This window comes from Macrobrachium rosenbergii, chromosome 13, assembly GCF_040412425.1.
Source record: "Macrobrachium rosenbergii isolate ZJJX-2024 chromosome 13, ASM4041242v1, whole genome shotgun sequence".
NCBI lineage: Eukaryota > Metazoa > Arthropoda > Malacostraca > Decapoda > Palaemonidae > Macrobrachium > Macrobrachium rosenbergii.
The window spans coordinates 57,095,614-57,118,408 of NC_089753.1; the positions used below are offsets into that span (position 1 = coordinate 57,095,614).

Below are 22,795 nucleotides of genomic sequence, written 5' to 3' on the forward strand. Positions count from 1 at the left end.
TGGTGATAAGAATCCTGTAGTCGACCTGTGGACTGACTAGTCAATAGAGACAGCTTAATTAACTTGACATCGCATATATATATATATATATATATATATATATATATATATATATATATATATATATGCATGTAACTTTCTTTTGTACTTTTCTGATCGATAACTGGAACTAGTTAGTGTAGCGGATGAATAATGCGTTATCGGACTCGGCAGTTTGGCGGAAGCAGATTGCCCTAGTTTGAACCAGGCAAGAAGAACGGCGGGGGAGTCAAGTACGGTGGCGGCTGGCAGTTTAACCAGAAATGTTGTACTAGCCTGAACAGGAGCTGAATATCCTTTCTTGAAAACTGACTGATAGCTGATGTTTCCTTTCGTAAGGTGAGATGTTTAAAAATGTGTAAGGGCTTATTGCGTTTGGAGGTATTCATGAGTCTGGTCGTCTAATCTTGTTAGGTGTTGTTCACCTCGCGTGTTGTGGCTGTGTCATATATGGTGCTGTTGAGGGTAATTTACTTCATTTGGGTAACGTGCTGACGAAACATTTGGGAAATCTGAAAGGGAATGTTTTATTCATTATTTTACTTTATATTGAATTGACGAAAATGATCTTACTTCCTGTTAGCTAGGCCTAGCTAGAAGACGAGGTTACAAAATGTTAGACCTAAAGTTAGATATCGTGTAGTTGGCGACTTTACTAAGCTGAGGTTTATTTGTGGAACTTGTAATTTATATTAATGTATAAAATGTTTTTTATATGTAAAATCTTTAGTTAGGTAACGTAAATGTAATGTTGAAGGTAACGTTTCTTGTAGTTAATGAAATATCTATATAGGCCTAGCACATTTTACGTAGCCTAACCCAGTCTCCGGTTGCACTACAATAGGTGAGCCTCGTGAACTGAGTGAAGAAAGCCAGTAGCTTCCTGTTGTTATACATTTGTTCTCCGTAGGAGGCTAGTCCGTTAGCGCACCTCATGCGGTGCACTGTAGGCATTACTTAAGGTTCCTTGCAGCGTGCCTTCGGCCCCTCGATGCAACCCCTTTTGTTCATTTTATTGTACCTCCTTTCATATTCTCTTTCTTCCATCATACTTTCCACCCTCCCCTGACAATTGGTTCATAGTGCGACTGCGAAGTTTTCCTCCTTTTACACCTATCAAACCTTTCACTGTCAATTTCCGTTTCAATGCTGAATGACCTCATAGCCCCAGTGCTTGACCTTTGGCCTAAATTCTATATTCAATTCAAGTCAGTTACACATTAGTCAGAGGAATATGCAGTATGTTATTAATTCTTGAAAAGTTTTTTGACTGTAATTTACATGTGCCAAGAGGTAAGTACATAACCTGGAGCCTGTCCACATCTAGCACCTGGATCAATCATAATCGCAAGTTTTGTCGACTCCAAGCCAAACCAAACACCACTCTCTCTCTCTCTCTCTCTCTCTCTCTCTCTCTCTCTCTCTCTCTCTCTTAGATTGAAAAGTGAAACCACAAGTAGGCCTATACTTTATATAATTATGTACAGTACATCGGAAATGACAGATGTGACAATTCAAGGCCAATACCTTTGATCAGGTCCCTCTTTACCGCAATCGGTGCAAGTTGATGTGTCATCGAAATACTGTCTTCAATCAACATTATGTGATGGCAACTCGGATGATATCGGCTGCTGATTGGCTTAATTCCGTCGTATTCGAGTGCGCGCAAATAAGAGATCCTACGAAAGCGCGTATTTGTTTAAGGGACAGGATTATACATAAAAATGCAAAATTAACTTCATTGTGTTCTTTTGAATTACTACAGATAGACCGAGGCTATAATAGTGATAAGGACTAAGTGCCAGCACTGGTAAACTTATAGGAACAGCCAGATAAGGAGGCAGGCCGCGGGAAATGACATAAGAAGGAGAACTGTAGACTTGAGTCATTGCATAGGTCTCTTACGATTTCTTAGAAGTGTATATCCCGTTCATACTACCAGTGCCTAACATAGTGTTTAAGTTACGCCTTTTTGTTCATAAATTTGTCTCTAATTGATAAAAGTCATTATGTACATGAAATTGTAAAAAAAAAAAAAAAAAAACTTACCCGGTCAGATCGCAAAATTCCTTTCTAGTCCGAATGTTGCATACTTGACTGCCTTTCTTTCATACTGATCTCAGTAATAGCCTTCCTTATATTGCTTATTTTATGAAAGTAAAGTAGAAACCATGTCACAAGAATTAATGGGTTAGACCTATGGTGCAAAGGGCGGGGGGGTGCGGGAGCGGGGTAATGCTACAGTAGCGCTTTAAAATCCCAGCAGAACATTCTAGAACTGGCTGTTAATATTAACAATGCCGGTCCTTATTTAAGGGAACATTGTGCATATCGATGTATACAATTTTTCAAAAAGTGATTTAAAATGATACGTAAAATAATGCGTCGAAGTGTCTTCGGCGTAATCGATTTCTCTGTACAGCCGCAACAGCCTATACGAAAATAGGCCTATCTTTGAGGGAGGGCTGCAATTTATATGTTTGTCTCGGTGGATAATCAACATACCAATTTTGCCCTCTGGCCTTGGTATTTTAAGATCTGAGGGCGGAGAGGAAAAGTGCTGCGGCCCACAGAAAACTAAAAATGTAAAATTTAACCACGGCCAGTTTGTATCGGTCAACTGCATTTTTGTTGGTTTGAAATACATTTGTCTTTTATCACGAGCGATTTATTGACTTGGGCAGGTCTGGTGCGAGGTAAAATCTGCATAGGCCTACATACAAATTGGAGGCGCATTTAGAGACATGTTTTCTACTGTGTGCTGATTTTACCCAAACCGGGTAACAATAATAACGGCTGATATGTGATATTGAAAATCGCAGCCTAATTGTAAATATTAGGCACTTTTCGATGAGCAGTAACTTATAAAAGGGAAGGGTATGTTATGTGATGTCGAAGTTTGTATTTGAAAATTAATGAATTTCAAGAATTAATAGTAAAAAAAAAAAGCGAAGCTTAGTCCTATATTACGATGCTTTAAGACAATTTGATCACCTCTCTCTCTCTCTCTCTCTCTCTCTCTCTCTCTCTCTCTCTCTCTCTCTCTCTCTCTCTCTCTCTCTGCATTCTTTTGTTATTCTCCATCTTGTTGTTCCCCGAGTCAATTTAATATTATATTGAGTATGGTTCCCAGCGTTTCTCTCATTTTCTGTCTACAGGCGAGTGCATCCGCAGTTTTGCCATGACCTGTTATCAATTAATGTTCATTTCTTGGTAAATGATTAGTTAAAACAAGTATTCACTGTTTCCCGAAGATTGCTCTACTGAGGGACTTTGTCCGAAAGTGGCTGAATTCCGTGATATTGACTTTAATGCTCGTATTGACTCTTGCGCCACACAAATCATAGCTTTGTTTCATTTTGACGTAACTTAGATGAGCAATAAATTCACAGGTGAACTGGTTGTGCACTTATATCTGTAACTTTCTTTTACTTAAAATATGCTGTTGTTGATTTTTTACCTGTTAATATTGCAAAATTATACTAAATGTTGCTGGATAGCATAGTTGGATTCTTATGACGATAATACTATATAATGTTTAAAAATATCGCGCCTTTTACTGTAACGAGAAAATAAGACGTGGTGCTGTAAAGAAAAGACTTTTAAATACATAAAACTTCAGTAGAGGTTCTTATGAATGGCTGATAGGTTGGTGAACCAATCAGCATGTTAATGGTATAAGGGGCTGGTGTGGACCTCTGAACTCGAAGTACCAGGTGAGACATTCTCTTGCATAAATTGAGTCTATTTAATTCACCTGCCATCCGTTCACTCCCACATGTCCTGATTGGAAACAAAGTTTTAAATTCATGGAGTGATTTTCAGTTAACATGCCACTATATTTGTAGTGCAGTAGGCGCACCTGGTTTTGTTAGCAAACCCTGGTATCCGATACTTTACGTGACAAGGTGGATTATCATTGATTCATATATTAGTGTTCTGTTTTAATAGAAAGTAAAAATAACACAATTGCATACAATTCATGTTATGCGTTCACATTTTGCCCATTGATTATTTCGTATGATTAACATCTTTATTGCTGGAGAACGGACACACTATTTTTGGTTTCCCCACGAACAATTTTACGTCGAGTGTCTTGGTTTCACTGATGTCTGAGGAAATAAACCGGAAAGTCTGACAGTTAAGATGTGAAACAAAATAATCGTTTGCTTTTCTTTTTTCTGATTTTATGATTAATTTTTTCTCTTGTCGAATATTTCGGTTATTTTTAGAGAGAGAGAGAGAGAGAGAGAGAGAGAGAGAGAGAGAGAGAGAGACTCTCCTTGACTAAGGTACTCAGTCTAACAATTCTGTGTTCAATTCTTGAGTTGAATCAGCATTTTACATCAACTATTTCAATTGTTATACTGTTAAATATATATGAATGGCATATTACCCCTATTGTCTTAAACTAAGCTAGTCACTCTCCTACGAGCTATTAATCTTGATCATTAAAGCTATATTCTGTTTTTAACAAACAATAATGCTTTACACATAACTGTATTTCTTTCATAAACTTTCCCCCAATTCGCGAATGGGACTTGCAGACTTTTCCCGATGTGTTCGTACTCCATGTAGAAGCGTTGTATTTAACAACTGATTTGCCCCATCTCCTGCTTGTGTGTCCAATACTATACAATCTAGCCTTTTCAGACCTCTCTCTCCCTCTAATTTCCTTGATCGTTACACCGAAAGATTTCTTTCAGGTACAAATAAAGCTAAGATAGGCTTGCTATATATGTATTTTGTATCATCGGTTACTTTATACAAAGGAGTAGTCTTTCATTCTTTCCTGTTAATGTGTGCAAGTAAAAATCAAATGCCATGCACATCCTAGGCATTCATTTAGGCATACCAATAACCATTACGCAGCATCTACTCGTGATCACCCCAACTTTATCGACTTTACCTTCTTTCACCTTCAGTCGTTCTGCAACCAGTCACGCCTACTTGAGCCCTTTAAACCTTGGAAAATGGCTGTTTATAGGCCAGAAAACTGTTATTTTTGCCGATGGCATCTCTCCTTTCAGTTTTCTATTTTAAGAACAATCGACTCTGTAACTTTATCTTCTTTATCCACGTCATTTCAAAGTAACTTGCTTCTTTAAAAGTAGATCATTGTCCCTACGTATTTCTTTGAAGTCCTTTACTCGTCCACTTTTTCTTCAACATAACTATTCATGTTTTACCTATTATCATCTCTTTTTTCCTTCTACCATGTAACTGAACTCTGCAGTGTCGTTTTCCTTCAGCCAGGCTTCAGTTACCGCTGACTATTCCATTTCTCTTCTCAGCAGCTCAAGGATAAACATACGAGGGTTATTTTATTGATACAAGTACTGATTGCTACCCCATGGCTACACCCTTGAACAAATGAAAAGCCAAAGCTGAATTTTGATTTATATCTCTCTCTCATTTTCAAGATGTTTTTTCTTCTTTTCCTTTCTTCGGGATTACTTGGCTTGACAGGAAGTGGAAACAGTTTCCCTTTCCTCTTTGAAGAAGAAAAATGCAAGTTATAAATCTTGCTGAACTATGATGAATGGATAAAGCGCAAACGAGCGAAGTTGGGTGGTAGCCGTCGATGCATTGAAAAAGAGGGTTTTAAACTGGTTGACATGTGCAACTTTTTCTCGTAAAGATTCATATCCCAGCAGGATTTGGTAAATGATTCTCACTACTAATATTATACCTATATATATATATATATATTATATATATATATATATATATATATATATATATATATATATATATATATATATTATATATATCTTTCTTTTTACACACACACAAAAGAAAGAGCCTTCTTTTGAAGGTCCTGTTTTGAAAAGCTGATCCTACCTTAAAACTGTTTCAGTTTTTATTTCCAGGTATGGCATCGTGTGAGATGTTTGTTATGTTTTTAGAAGGTGTTGTAGTGGCTTTGTTTTGTGTGTGTATTTAGTCTGTAACATCCATTTGCTTTTTAAGCAATCCGTTGATTACATATATAATCCCGGGATGTCGACGGATATTGTCTTCTCTGATGAGAGACATACGAAGTCGAAGCTGCTGCTGCATCCGCCTTCGACGGTCGTATCATTGGCTTCTTGCTGTTGAGAACATCAATGGCATATATATATTATAGCCAAATCACGGTCGTTTTCAGCTGATTCTAGTAAAAGTGAGTTTTTATTTAACACTTGAATCCCGTGTGGCATGTCTTGAACACTTGTATGTTGTCTTGCCACTAATAGCAAGGGCGCCCTCAATTTCAGCCAACATCACAAGAGAGATTGCCTGCTATTGCCATGTTCAGTGAGTATACATCAAACACTGATTAATGTTAACATGATGTGAAAGTATATGCCACTCAGATTGATTACTGTAGCCATATTCAGTTGGTAATCACATCTCAGATCGATTACTTTTGTAATGTTCTGTGAATCATTGTCTCATTGACCTGTTCGTCAGCGTCTCTGGCTGATTTCTGCTGTCATTTTCTGAGAGTCGCTACCTGACAGATTGATTACTAATGCCATTTTCTCGTATTCATAAGTTCTCAGATCGATTATGCTGCATGTTCTGCTAGTCATATTCTCCCAGATCGATTACCGTTGGCATGTTAACTTACAGTCGCCGCAAAAAATCGTAGTACTACCAAGATATCTGAAAAATCTTAGGATTCTTATGTGGAGAAAAACAATAAAAAATTGAAAATGAAATATAAAGGTTGAAATAAAACGCATAATTGTACTCAATAGTCTTTATTCAGTATTTAGCCATATCCCCCTTATGCTTTTATTCAATATTTAGACATATCTCCCTTATGCTTTTAAACATAATCAATTCTTCTCATCATTGAATTAAACAGTTCCTTAAAATAATTATCATCCAGCTCATAACGCCACACATTTGCTACGGCAGCAATCAGTTTTGGGACAGAGGACATATCCATAGAGCCTAGCTTCCTCTTTATAAAGCTCCAAACATTTTCTGTTGGATTAAGGTCAGGAATTCCCTGGCCAATCCAGAGGCTCAATTCCATTATCCTCAAATAACTTTTTTGCCTTCTTCCCCCTGTGGCACGATGCCCCATCTTGCACCGCATGCGCAGATTTTCCTTGAAGGGCAACAAGTGGTCTTTCAACACATCTACATACCGATCCCCATTCATTGTTGTACTTCTGGGTAAAAATTACAACACCCCACTCCCTCCCTTCCTGCTAAAACTCCCCACACCATGACGTAGGCGGCATGCTTCTTGGTCTTGACAGTGTACTTAGTCAAATCGACTCAACCCTCCAGGTCTGCTGACCTTCTTCCTGGTGCTCCTGGTTACGTAGAAACACGATCCATCGTTGAATACCACTGTAGACCAGTCTTCCTCAGTCCAGTCTTCGTACTTCTTGCAAAAATTCCTCTTCTTCTTCTTCACTGCCTCGGTTAGCAAAGCTTCTTAGCAGCGGTATGACAGGGGAGACCGAGATCCTTCCTAAAGAGGTGTATGGTGCGTCTTGACACGTCTGCCAACACTTCAGGGTTCCATTGCTTCAATTCTTTGCTGGTAATAGTTGGATTTACCATTACAATACGCTTTAACAAGGTATCGGTTTTCTCGGATGTTTTCCGCGGACGTCCAGACCCTTTCTTTTGCACTGCCATCTCGAGTTCCCTCCCCTCAGCTGTTACACCTAATGGAGACCGTATTTTTAGAGACTCCTAACTCCTTGGCCATGGCCGTCAATGACTTACCCTCTTTATACATAGTCACAATTTGTGTCCTCTTGACGATGGAAAGTGATTTCCCTTGCATACTAGCTGGTAGGGCGCGCAGGAGCGCTCGATATGCAGGTGCAAAATTACAGTAATCAGGTGCCTGATGGAGGGTCAGCGCAAACCCCACCTCCTCTGGTTCGTGGGTACCTGGGTGGATTTCAGTAGGCGGGAAGACTCTGCTGCCTCAGGTGACATGTGCTGTTAGGCAACACGTTCTTCAAATCCATGTCACTCGAATTTCTCTGCTGCTCTCGGATATCATGGGAATGTACCACTCAGATCTCTGCATTTTTGACGTTTCATTACTATTTTAATAGTCATTGAAAAAACGTTATAAAATAAAATTCAGTGAAAATCATTCTCGTATCTATAGTCCAGAAAGTTGAGTATTTAAGTCCGCATTAATATTTTTTGCGTCATATTTAAAAATCAGAGAACAAGGACCCAATTATCGACCCACACTTTCTTGTCTATCACATATTGTTTATTGTTGGAAGAGGCATTTTTTCAACACATCTGCTACAGAGAAAATATTCAGGAGTTTTGAAATACCTGGGAAAACATATTATATTGTGGGTATCATCATCCTTCTATTTGGCGCATTTAGTATCAAGTTTTACATCTCAAGTGTAGATTTTTAAGCTTTGCGATATCAAGAAAAGAAATAGACGCCATTATATCGTCTTTCTATTGCTACCTTTATTAAGCTTCAGAGTCTTGTAGTTGAAGTGTCAATTTTTAGAATAACTTTGATAAAAGCCAAGAAAACATTAGGTGTTTGCAGAGATTTCCTGTAACTGATGGCCTCTCTACTTTATACTTTCATTCCTTAGAGCTGATTAGGGAACTGGAGCATCATATATGTATATATATATATATATATATATATATATATATATATATATATATATATATATATATATATATATATATATATATATATATATATATATATATATATTCTACATATAAGATTTTTCTAACTCATTGGGAATGAACACTGGTCTTCCGAGTGACAGGCCAGACTGTTACCAGTTGACCTACCAAGGTCATAAAAAAAGTTGGAACCTAAGTACTTCTGTACCCGAGGTTTTTCCCAGGCAGGCTTCCACCTAACATACTAGCGAATTTTACCAAAGTTCCTGACCCATCAGCGATGTGAGCCAGAAATTTATTTATGTATAACACGTACTCAAGTGTTCATCATTCCCATCATATTCATGTTCAAGGGGTAATTCGAATGAAATGGAACCAGTTGACTTGCTGATGGGCGGGGAAGTTGGGTAAAATTCGCCAGTATGTTCTAACTTCTTTTATGACTTTTGCAGTTCAGTTGGTAGCTCCTTGTTTTTCAATTGAAAGACATGAGTTCGATCCTGATGTGATTCAGAAAAATATATATATATATATATATATATATATATATATATATATATATATATATATACATATATATATATATATATATATATATATATTATAGATACATATATCTATATATATATATATATATATATATATATATATATATATATATATATAAAATATATATGTATGTAAGTATGTATATACACAGACACATATACTGGGTGTTTCAAAATTAGAGGCCCCCCCCTTCACAGAACAAATGGAAAGTTAAGTTTTCTGCTATAGCCTGTCTCCAAGTACATTATTTTAAGTTTCTATTAAGCTATTTTTCATTTTACATTTCTTGTATTTTCAGACTGAGTGACGGAGTTAGATACAGCCATGGCTAATGACTCGGAGGAAATCAGATGGATTGACCGAATCCGGGCTATAACCTTCAGAGAGGCCAGGGATGCTGACGCATCCTTCATTTCACGTTCCTGGATGGCTTATCACATTAAAAGAGATGAATCCTTTGTTAAAAGAAACTGGAACAAAAATCCATATGACTGTCATCACGAAAAGAGTGAGAATCTTGGAAGGCCTGAAGTCCTTTCTCAGGAGTCAAAAGACATCATAGCTGAGGCAGTGGGTAGACCAAGAAAGTCTTTACATAAAATTGAAACAAAAATGGAAACAAAAACTAGAAACATGTTATCACGGCAGTTGAAAAATCTGGTATCAACATTTCACTCAGCCCAACATCACTCAGCAACAGAGAAGACCGTGCATGGTTTTGTGGTTCATTTCTTAAAGATTGGGATGAAGCTGTCTTTTTCCATGTTGCCGCATGAGATGAATTCTTCATTTACACAGTCAGGAAGCCAAATCATAAAAATGACATCCTTTGGGCTGCAAAGTTGGATGATATCAGGGATGATGTGCGCTGTCGCCAAGTTGTGGAATTTCCTGAATGGTTGGGGATTTTTCTCTGTTTCACAGCCAGACGGTTAATGTGGACCATCAAAGAAAAAGGACAGCCATGGAATGGCGAATACTTCAGAAAACTGTGCTTACTGGTGAAGTATTTCCTTTCCTCAAAGATCCTGAAAATGTGTTATCTGTTGAAGAAGTCACAATTTTGCATGATGAGGCACCATGTTTCAAGGCTCTTCGGACACAGGAGCTGCTTCGAAACAGTGGTATCGATTTCTTCTTGTCAAGTGAATTTCCAGGTAGCTCCCCTGACCTTAATGTGTGTGAAAACATTGGTAGTATCTTAAAGGATCGTGTTGAAGAGCGCACAGTGAACTGTGATGGTATACCAAGCCTCAACGACCTGCGAAGAGAGGTGACCGAAGTGCTCAGGGAAATGGAGTTTGAGTCTCAGCTTTTTGCGATTTGCTGAAATCATACCCCTCAAGAATGCAGGCTGTGGTACAGGCAGATGGAGGCCACACAAAATATTAAATACTCAGAGAGAAACTTAAATAAATACCTGTTCTGAATTACTTTTGTTTTTGTCCATATCAGTTTTAGTTTATGCTGTAGAGGGGGCGTCTAATTTTGAAACACCTGTACATATATATATATATATATATATATATATATATATATATATATATATATATATATATATATATATATATATATATATTATATTTATATTTATATATTATATATTATATATATATATATATTTATATTTATTTATATTTATATTTATATACGTACACACACGCGTGACTTTTTTTATGCTCACAGATATTAAGCCAGAGAAATCCATCAATAAAGAATTCTCTTTACATTGGTAAGTACGTATGATAATGTAAGTACATATGATCTGGCCAAGATTCGAACTATCTTAAAAAGCAAACTTTGTATTGCAAACTTTGTAGTCAACCAATTCTGGGTAGAGAATCTGATTTCGGAATCAATATATACAATAAAGCCAAAATCAGCTTCTATCTCTCTTGACAGTCGAATGCATAATTTCCTGTCTCCACTGTATCAACCCCGAACGGCACAGGTCCTAATCCTGCCTTGGGCTGGTGTACAGTACTTATCACATAAAGTTTTATTCCCAAGCTAAAGGGGCTTAGGTATTAACGGGTATTTGTGGCTTAATATTTGTAATGATAAAAATTTGTTTGCATTAGTGACAGAACTATCATAAATAGCATGTGTTGCAAACTTAGCATGCAGCTATAGCGGTGAAGGTGGGGTGAAAGCTATTATAAACCCAGAATCTGGGTTCGAAAGGAATATATACAGCAGGGTCGAAATTAGCTTTTATTTCTCTCGGTAACCAAATGATAAATCATTGTTTCTTTCTGTACCAAACTCAAAAGGCATAGGTTTGAATCCTATCGTAAATTATTCCCAAGGTAAGGCGAATTTGGTATAGAGAAGTATTTGCGAATAAACGCATACACACTTGCGCGCGCGCGCACACACATACACGCACACACAGTGTGAGTAAATTGTCAATTCAATACTATATATATTTTGGGGACAAAAAGAAATCACTATTGTGACTAACATAATTCATTGCATGTCCGATTCCTTTTATATCAGAATGCATCTTCATGTTCATAAATATCTGTATTCATTATGTTTATTCAGTTAATTAAGATTAGGACATGTGATAAATCTGTACTATATTTAAATATTGAAAAATAGTGTTAGATGAAAATAATTCAGTATTTATACAGATCAATTATATATTTTTATCAGATGTTATTTTTACAGTATGTGCATTATGAGAGGGTAAGTAAAATCCAAAATTTGTCTGACACGGAAGGAATATCTTAGTAAAGCAATTTTTCAAGTGATATATGTGAACTGTAATTTAGCTGGAAATCAGAGAATAGATTTCAGCCCTCAGGTCAAATCTGCGAGAGGACTGGCATATATTCTCTCACTGAATTGCCAATTATGTTAACAGTGAATTAAGTAGTTCTTTTCCGGATATTATATAAATTTTTACAAACTTGCAATTTTCAAGTGCTGCAAACTTTTTCTTCAAAAGAATTAGTTTTATTTCAAGACTGTTTTTTTCAGTATGTTCAGTAGCTTTTACTTGATATGAGGGATGATGAATATTTGTATTGAATCTTTTTCCATTTCATTCAAGAAGTGACCCAAATCGGATGTATTTTGAAATTTTTAAACTGGATGTTAAAGGGGAACCAAACATTGGAAAAGATTAGGTAGTTCATGATTTTTGCCACGTCATATCTTTAATTGCTCTGTTTATCTTTATATTTTCCATCTATTTATTGGTAGACTGATTAGTCTGCATTTTTTTTCTATTTTGTAATTTTCACTTGCCCGTTTTTTATTTAGTTTTCTCAAGTCGTCAGTCTTCATGACCCATTTTCAGACACTTGTTTACAGATAAAATCTACCGAGATTCTCCATGTATTCTCTGTTAAAGAAGAATTATTTCTTTCCTCTGGCTGGAGAAAGTTTTTTATATCGCATCGATTAAGGTATTTTTGCATCTTGAATTATCTAACCTTTTCACCAAATATCTTATCCTCAACCCCTAGTAAAGAAGAACCACGCTCATTATCAATTTGGAATTATTTTTCCTGTTTTGACGTGTTTTTGTCTCCATATGAAATGTATCCTTCTCTGCCTTTTCAGCACAGTTCATGGTGCTCTGTTTTCACCTACTGTAGGCATCATCCCTTTCTTTATCTTGGCATTGTTATTAGCAGTCATTCTGAAGTACTTGGGTTAGAAGAGCACTGCCTCTCGTCATCCAAGGCAGTTCAGCCCTCCTTTTCTGGCGTCAATTTATCTCATATCGTTATTCTATCTCTTTAGTGTCTCAACATACATGCATATATGTAAGTATATACACATGGAAGTATATACATACATATATACATGTATATACAGTATATATACATATATATATATATATTCATGATGTTGCCTTGTAATATGTATATCATCCTATAGTTTTGATATATTTACACTACTATTTATCATATGTTATGTGTAATAATAATAATTGTTGAGATATTTTATGTAGTGTAATGTCAGATCTCAAAAGAGTTAGTGATTTAGATAACTTAGCAGCGTAATTTAGAATTAATAATATCTTTCCTGATAATAGTGTAGTAGTGGGAGAGAGAGATTTGAGTTTTAGACCAGATGTGCCATCTGTCACCAGTTAAGATAAAGTGCTGACAGGTTGGGAATAACAATTGCCAATCCGTTCTGTAAACCAACTCGGGGTTTTTTTTTTTTTTTTAAACATGCCAGTCATAATTAAATTACGCAAAGATTTCTGTAAAAATTTTGCCTCATACAAGAAGAAGACGAATGATCTCACAATGTTACATGTGTTCCATATGATTTTCTGGTAAAGACATGTACTTTTGAGAAATGCAAGTAAGTGTTACACTGAAGCATGTGGCATTTGCGTCATATTTAAGATTACATTGCTCTGATCATGTATGCCCTTTTGAGAGTAAGAGTACATGTCTCGATCGATTATGTCATGTATTGTCACGATTGTGTTCAAAATGCTTTGCTTCCTTATTCTAGAACTTTCTCTTGAATCTCGTTCCCAAAATGCCTTAATGACATCACTTGAGTGTTTCATGTGCTACTGGAATCCCAAAAAATTTGCTCATTCTGATTTGAGAGACTGTTAGCTGTGGTTCTCTCTCTCTCTCTCTCTCTCTCTCTCTCTCTCTCTCTCTCTCTCTCTCTCTCTCTCTCTCTCTCTCTCTCTCTCCAAAAGAGAGAAATTATTAACATAAAGTGTTAGTGTGGTCACTGGTATTAGTCTTAGCTTTTGAGATCTGAGTGTAGGAAAAGTGTGAAAATTTGGTAATGGCACCTGATAAAAAAGTGTGTTTTGTGAACCTAAAGCAGCTGCAAGTGATTTTACAAAGGTTTTCACAAGCTTGGGTAAGGTAAAGTGAATTTTACTTATTATTACCATTGTATAATAAGGTATATTGAGAGATTTTTGCCTTAGTGAAATTATTATTGATAAATCTTTTGTGTATTTTTTTGTGTTATTGTGTTTGCAATCTCTTGATTTTTCACATTTTATATGTTGGTGATTTAACATTTATTTACTTAGCATTTTAAATATTTCTTGATAATTTAACATTGCATACTTGATTTAATTTTCATTTATTAAGATTTTCTTTTCAAATCTTCAGTAGTTCTTGATAGTTTAAATTTTGCTTGATTAATTTAATTTCTTGGTAAATTAAAGTTTTGTGATTTATTTTTTAGTAATTTAACTCACGAATTAATTAAATTTTTGTGTTGTTTTCAAGTAATAGTAAATTTTTCAGATTGTGAATTCCAATTATAAATTTTGAATTTAAAAAATAAATTTTTGTATTTAATGTTTTTAAAAACAGTGTTTCATTTATTGACCATCAGTGAATAGGATTAATTGTGTACATAAGGCAAAGTGATAAACATGTTTTGTTTCTTTAGTTTTGTTGAAGTGAATTAAGAGCAGGGAAACAGTTAAAGTCATGTGATGGAGTGATGCCCTTTTACTCTTGCATAGTTTTTGTTTAATTATTGATACCTCACAATTGTTTTTATAAACTTATTTTGACTTTTCACATGATTAATGAGCTTTTTAAGGGATCACTGTTACCTTTAGAGTACTCAATCGTAATTTTTATTGGTATGAGAGTTCAGTTGTCTGGCTGAAGTGAGGTATATTTTTGAAGTCTGTGATTAGTTGTGTAATAACCAGGTACTTGGTACACATCATGACATATATATATATATACACACATACATATACAATATATATATATATATATATATATATATATATATATATATATATATATATATATATATATATATATATATATATATATATATATATATATATATATATATATATATATATATATATATATATATATAAATATATGAATAGGTAGACCAGTACATTGATTCATCCTTTTATTTAAAATGCATCTAAAATAAAAATAAATATAACATTAAAATGAAATAAAATTAAAACAAAATGGAAAAAATATAGAGGCTGGAGGCAAGGCAAATACAAAGATAGTTACTAGACCTATGTCTGGTTCATTAAAATGGTTTTTCTTTGACATCATAAGTTTCGATTGTGGTTATTCATGGCTTTATAGCCAATCTACTCAAGAGTCATTTTGCTCCATATGCATCTGTTTGTAGCAATCGGCCTGGAGTAGGTGTTCAAAGGCACGGACCGAAAGGTGATTTAAATAGTTTCATATGTAGATAGACTACAGATGACTGTGTCTTTGGGCACCGTGTCAGTGCCATCATTTTTTTAATTTTTTTTTTTCTTCGGCATTTTCAAACCCTTTTATTTGCTATGTAGATGAACTTTTAATTTTAGTCCCACGCACATTCTTTGTGACGTATTTAAAGAGTGAAAATATCACATTTACGTCAGAAAGGAAAGCTGGCCTTTCTGGATGAACTGCAAAGATAGTGAGTTTCATCAGACCGGCAAATTTTCATCTTTTTTATACCTATTAATTTTGACAGAAAATAACTAGGGCATTCCAGATTTGTTCCAATTATTTTGCTCATTTTGAATTTTCTTGTATCAAAGATATTCTTTTTCATAATGGATTTCCATGGACACATACATTGGCAAACAACTCCAAAAACTAATGGACCACGTCATAAAAGTGACAGTAAACAAAGCCAATTTATTTTCCTTGCCCTACATGGGGCTTGAGAAACCGTTTATGTAAATTACTATTGGAATTTTACCCTCAAGTTAGTCTCAGAGTCATATTCAGGATTTGTTACAAAAGTTTTCAAGTTGGTTGATCTGTAGTCTATAAGTATACAAGTTGCTGTTGACTTATTTGTTAATTTTCATGCTGACAAAACATTAGCATTTTTTGAAATATTCTTTTTCTATATTTGATGGAGCTAACCACAATCGAAACATTATATACCATCAAAGAAAAACCATCACTCTGTAATAAGAGAATTGTGTCTATCTTCTGTAACTATCTTTGTATTTGCCTTGTATTCCTCTCTTGCCTCTTGCTATAGGTTAAACACTGTTCAATTTTAAGTACACTGATGTTTAATTTTATTTTATATATGTTTTTTCTTTCATTGTATTTATTTGTTATGGATATATATATATATATACATATACGGAATGTTGCATCTATATATATATATATATATATATATATATTTTTATAAATATTACGTATGTATTGATTGATCATCCTTTTATTTAAAATGAATAAAAATTATAATTTATGCTGTAGGAATATTAAAATGTACATCACAGTTCTATTTGACTTCAGCCAAACTGAAGAGAACATCTCTGTCCAAAGTAGGTGGTAAATATTCATGTAGGCCAGGCAATTCAAAATTCAATGATCACGTTAGTGTCTGTGAGAGACAGGACGTGAACTGCTTTTGTCAGAGGCATTCTGGAACTGACAGATAATCAAGTGCTGCTCTTGCGTTCCAGGCAACCCACCTGTCTGCAGCCTTATGGGGCTTCAAAAAAATTGTTACTCAAAATAACGTTGACTTTGTTAATTTTTCATGCTGGAACATTAACTTTTGAAATAATTAGGGACATAAACACATTATATATGTATATGTATATATATGTATATGGAGGGTTTTCATATCAATAATCTCTAGTAATGGTGGTATTATATATTTTTTTTTATTTTCCCTGTTACCCTATGTATTTATTAGGAACATTAGTCAGATTGACCTCTTTGTGTCCAAGGTAAGGCCAGGCAATTCAAAAAATAACGATGCATAGGCAGGAATAGGCTGGGTAGTTCAAAAAAAAATATGTAAAAATTAGGGACCTAAATCTCAGTTTCACCAATAATCTCTATTAATGGTGGGGAAGCAATTTTTCCCGCATTCGGCGATGTCTTTGTCAAGGTCAGAGAGTAAAGAAGGCGCAAGCGAGGTCAAGAGAGGCGCCGTGAACGAGAGCGTACGTCGTGTAGCGTGCCGGAACAGTGTCCTTTGTCCCTTTACACCACTTTTGCTCCTACGTCTATATTAATTAGTGAATTGGGAAGACTGCTAGTATCAAGACTTCCGAGTGTCCGTTGTATGTGCAAACGACTCGACGTTCAAGGTAAGTCCGATTCTTGTTCAAGCCGTCGATTGACTAATAACTTTTCTGTATTTCCGTTTCCTTTGTTTCATCCTCCAGCCACCACTTACGGGATATGCTATTACGAAGAATAAGATTAAGCCAAATTTATATTGTTTAGCGTTAGCCGAATTATCCCAGTAAGTCTCGGGGATTTAGGCAAGCAAGTCATTTTAATACTCTGGTATTCGTTATGCCTAGCGCTCAGTGCTTGGGAGAGCTGTTGCGTTTTTGTATTTAATACCATCTTAACGAGTAGGGATTTTTCTGCATCCGCAGTTGGTGACATTTATCATAAAGTCTTTATTCCTTGAATATTCTTTGTTAAGGTTAATTACCCTTAACTGGCGACCTTTGGTTAATTAAAGTCTGTCTTTGAGGTTAATTCATGGCTTCAAGTGACAGGTTACGTGCATTCTTGGCATGCAGGTGAAAAATTGAAAAATTACAAGACAGGTAACAATATATATATAAATTAAACAATAACTGATCAGCACAAGACACACCACATAACAATATATATATATATATATATATATATATATATATATATATATATATATATATATATATATTTATTTATTTATTTATTTATTTATATATACATACATGCATGCAGTTTTTAAGTTTATTAGACTAATCTCACACACACTGCTGACACTACGATTAATAGCTAACACGTTGGTGCTATATATATGTTATTATATGCTGTTGGGATATGACCCCAGATGTCCATATATGCGTTCTATAGGATGATTCTTATTGGTTTTGTTATAAATTCCACCAATCATATGGGATGCGTTATATATATATTCTTATAAATGCCTGAAATATTATATCCCTCATAAGGATCGGCCGGTATATATACGATAGGTTGTTATATAGGGGGTTTGTTATAGGATATGTATGGAACTTATGGGAAAAAATTTTTGTTCAGTGACCTTAGGTTTTCAAGGAGGCCAAAATGGTCTTCAAAAATCTCCTCCTTTAGTTTTAAAGGGGATTTATATGGACCTTGATACAATTTTTGATTTTTCAATTAGGGGATAGATTTTTTTTTTTAATGAAATTTTCCGGAAAAATTTATTAGAAACTCAAAATCTGAAAACATCAAGGCCCATGTTATATTTAAAATTTCATTTACACTAACGATACTGGTGGGTGCATTTTCGGAAAAACTTATGTTTTGAGAAACGGGCCTTCAAAGTTTTAGTTACATAAAAAAAGTCGTGTTATTGGCAATTAACTGGTTTTAATTTTTATTTTTGGGACCTAAGCAAAATGATTATAAATAAGAATCCCAGATGTCTAAGACACATTCTTATAAATTTTAGCCTGGTCCCTTGTCTGATCTTGCTGCAAGTATTACTTAGGTCTGATTCTTTTTTTATTAGTGGAATTTTTGTTTCAAATTCCACCAATCAGGCGTAGGTAATTTGGGTTGCTTCACTTATTATGATCATTTTATTTTCAGGATCGTCTATATCAAGGACTTTGGTTGGTATTCTCTTGTCAGCAAATGCCTCCCAACAGTTGGAAATATTCTATGGCACTAATTTCCATCACTTCTCTGGACTTTCCAATAGCACATACAAGTCAGCACCTGAAATTAATCAGAGCATGAAAATCACTTGGAAGGCTTATATATATATATATATATAATAAAAAGGTATATATTATTATATTTCATATATATATATATATATACCAGATAAATCATTTGTGTGTTTTGTGGGTATATAGTTATTGTATTTTGTATATGCAAATTTTAGCATAATATTTATACATATTGAACCCTATATATAGAATTTTTTTTTCAGCAAAAATTTTATTATGGGTTTTTATATATATATATATATATATATATATATATATATATAATGTATATATATAATTTTCAATATTCTATATATTTTCAATATTCTACTGTTCGCTCTACGCATTTTTATTGTAGGAATATTATTCTTACAAAGACAGGAAGATGTCTCTGTCCATGCTAAGGGAGACTGGGTATTTCAAAACATAACGTCTTTAGCAGAAATAGGTTAGCATTAGGGACTTAACCCACAGAGAGGATTTTCACCCAGTAACCTCTAGTAAAGGTGGTCTTAAGCTTCCTACCGGCTTGTTTTGACCGAAAGAGGTCAGAGTGAGATTCGAGAGCTTGCGAGACACACTCGTTGTGTGTAACTAACGTCTTTGTACTTGCCCTCTTACTGTTTTCATTGATATCAGTGAGCCGAGAGGACGGACATTTTCAAGACTTCTGATCATCCGTTGTATGCGCAACAACCTACGTCCACGGTAAGTTTGAAATTTGCCAAGTTTTCGTTGACTTGCTAGTATCTCTTTCTGTATCTCCAGTTCCTTTGTTTTCCCTCTTCACCACCATCTATGATAATAGGATATAAACAATTTACTTTTATGAAGTCTAGTGTAAGAATAATTAATGTTGTCTAGTGATCCTGTGTAACCTATTCCCATGCAGTAAATAGGACTTATGAAAAGTTAAGTAATTTTTAGCATTGCAGGCAGCCTTGTGTCTCGATCCCATTGTTCGGAAGAGAAATAGCCTTTGCCATTACTAAATTGCGCACGATATTTAGTAGTACAGACATCCATTTTGTTAAAACTTTATGTGGAGCAAAGGGAAAATTGAATGTGTCTGACGTGGACGATAGTTCATGTAATTTCCCCGCTAACTACACATTCTTCCTTTGTCGGAACTAATTGGGAAGTAAGGGGTTGTTTAATGTAATTCATGTGTTGCAGGGTACCCCTTATCCCTTGTATTGTGGTTCCCTGACTGGCAACCTTATTCCATTAAGTAATTGTCTGTCTTTGAGGTTAACTTTTAGCTTTAAATGACAGGTTACGTGTGTCCTTGGCAACTCAGGGCCTAATAAATTACTTTATTTAATTAATAAACTCATCAGCCAAGCCCCCACACGTAACAATATATATATATATATATATATATATATATATATATATATATATATATATATATATATATATATATATATATATATATATATAGATATGTACAAATGTATGTATGTGTGTGTTGTGTACGTGCCAGCATAACTCTGAAATGCTTTGAGCAATTTCAACCAAACTTGGTATACATATGACTTACTATCTTGAAATCAGCACTGTGGGGGTATGACATCATTAACACCAAAGGGCCAAAGGGAATCCCTGAAATGGGGCTGGTTCTGCCCGTAGACTTAGTAACTTTACGAATTTATCATACCTTATTTTGGTATACCCATGACTTACTATCTGGAAAAAAAAAATGTGGGGGTAAGACATCAGTGGCACCACAGGGGGTGGGGGTTGGGAAAGTGGTGACAGAGAGAGAGAGAGAGAGAGAGAGTAGACCTTACAGACCTTACAGTTACAGTTCGTTCGGGTTGCCCCAGGTCCCTCAGTGTGAGGCACCTCTGATGTCTACCAGAGAATTGCTAATGCATCTTCCGGTATATTTTGCATCTTCCAGTCTTGGATGGTCTGGGATGCATCTTAGATATTTGTCGAGCTTATTCTTAAACACATCTACGCTCACTCCTGATATGTTTCTCAGATGAGCTGGTAGCGCATTGAATAGACGCTGCATTATCGATGCTGGTGCGCGGTGGATTAATGTCCTGTGTGCTTTCCTTAGTTTTCCTGGTATCGTTTTGGGCACTATTAATCTACCTCTGCTTGCTCTTTCTGGTATTTTTAGCTCCATGATGTTTTCAGTAATTCTTTCTATCTGTTTCCATGCCTGGATAATCATGTAGCGTTTTCTTCTTCTTTCAAGACTATATAAATTTAAGAATTGTAGTCTTTCCCAGTAGTCAAGGTCCTTAACTTCTTCTATTCTAGCTGTAAAGGACCTTTGTACACTCTCTATTCGTGCAATATCCTTTTGGTAGTGTGGGTACCATATTATATTACAATATTCATGTGTTCAGCTTTTCTTGTTTTGAAGTGCTGGAACAACATTCCCAATTTTGCTTTGCATTTTGCCAATATTATTGCTATTTGGTCATTGCATAACATATTCCTATTCAACATCACACCAAGGTCTTTAACTGCTTCCTTATTTGTGATTGTCTCATTATTAGGACCTTTATATACATATAGCATTCCTTCTTATCACCATAGTTTATTGATTCAAATTTATCAGAGTTAGATGCCATCCTATTTACCTCTGCCCATTTATATATATTGTTTAGGTCTCTTCATCACAAGTAATCTCTTTAATTCTTGTGTCATCTACTTATTCATTACTGTTGTCATCCATAATGAAACTTCAATCACTACACCGGATGTTAAGGAGTCCTTCATCCGATTTCTCAACATCACTACTGTTGTCTATGTCTCAATCACTTAATCACAATGTTAACAACAATGCTTGCTAACATGGTGAACCTTGTCAAAAGCTTTTGCAAAGTCTGGTAAACCACATCTGTATCTTTTCGTTTATCATATATTACTGTAGCTTCATCCGATTACAAAAACCATCTGTTAAAATTTTTCATTAAATGTTTCATTATGTATTTTTTCATTACCCTTTCGTTTTCATAATATGATTTTGCAAAAATTAGTTTTATCCATCTGATCCAACTTTATCCACAATGTTATGTTTCTATCATTTTTTTGTTAATATAAATTATGGCTTGAACCTATAATTACTTGTCATAATCCACCTTTGAAAGTTGGGGTAAAGAATTTTTTCTAAACTTATTACTCACTAATAATATTTAACGTTTTTGGGTATCCTAACAAAAAGAGCCTAGCATCCTCAACGGAAGAAAATCAAAGAAAATCTCACACAATATTTTGGATAGTCACAAATTGAATCCTAGTAAACAAGGTTACTTTGCTACCATAAATATCAAGTCCAGTTTTAAAGCATGGTGAAGTTAATGGATATTGAAAAAGAAAGTATTTTTGAAAACTTTGCAGAAGTTGGTTATCTCTGTCAAAGCAAGAACAACAGAGTGAAGTGAAAAGACAGTGATGAAAGAGACTGGAGGGAGAGAGAGAGAGAGAGAGAGAGAGAGAGAGAGAGAGAGAGAGAGAGAGAGAGAGAGAGAGAGAGAGAGAGAGAGAGAGAGAGAGAGAGAGAGAGAGTTTATCAGTTGTCATTCAGAGTTATCCTGGGGAGTGCCTGGTTGGTTAGCTAGTATATATATAGCTAGTAATATATATATATATATATATATATATATATATATATATATATATATATATATATATATATATATATATATATATATATATATATATATATATATATATATATATATATATATATATATATATATATATATATATATACTAAAAGAATTTTTCTACTTATTGCTCACTCTTAACGTTTTTGGGTAGTTTTGTTCTGAGAGCCTAGAAAATCAAGAAAAATCTCACACAACGGAAGAAAATCAAGTAAAAAATCTTTCTACCATTACAATATTTTGGATAGTCTCAAATTGAATCTAT

General features: G+C 34.7%; 1 long non-coding RNA gene across 2 annotated transcripts in view; it reads left to right on the forward strand.

The window, feature by feature from the left end:
* Window positions 1–252: 252 nt before the first annotated feature.
* LOC136845349 (uncharacterized) overlaps window positions 253–22,795 on the forward strand; it is a 753,869-nt gene continuing 731,326 nt past the window's right edge. The window contains exon 1 of one of the 2 annotated variants that reach the window (XR_010855145.1): window positions 253–397. This is a non-coding gene — a long non-coding RNA (uncharacterized lncRNA). Of the gene's footprint in view, window positions 398–6,258; window positions 6,340–22,795 lie in introns of those variants that run through there. The other variant, XR_010855146.1, reaches the window with a different exon arrangement.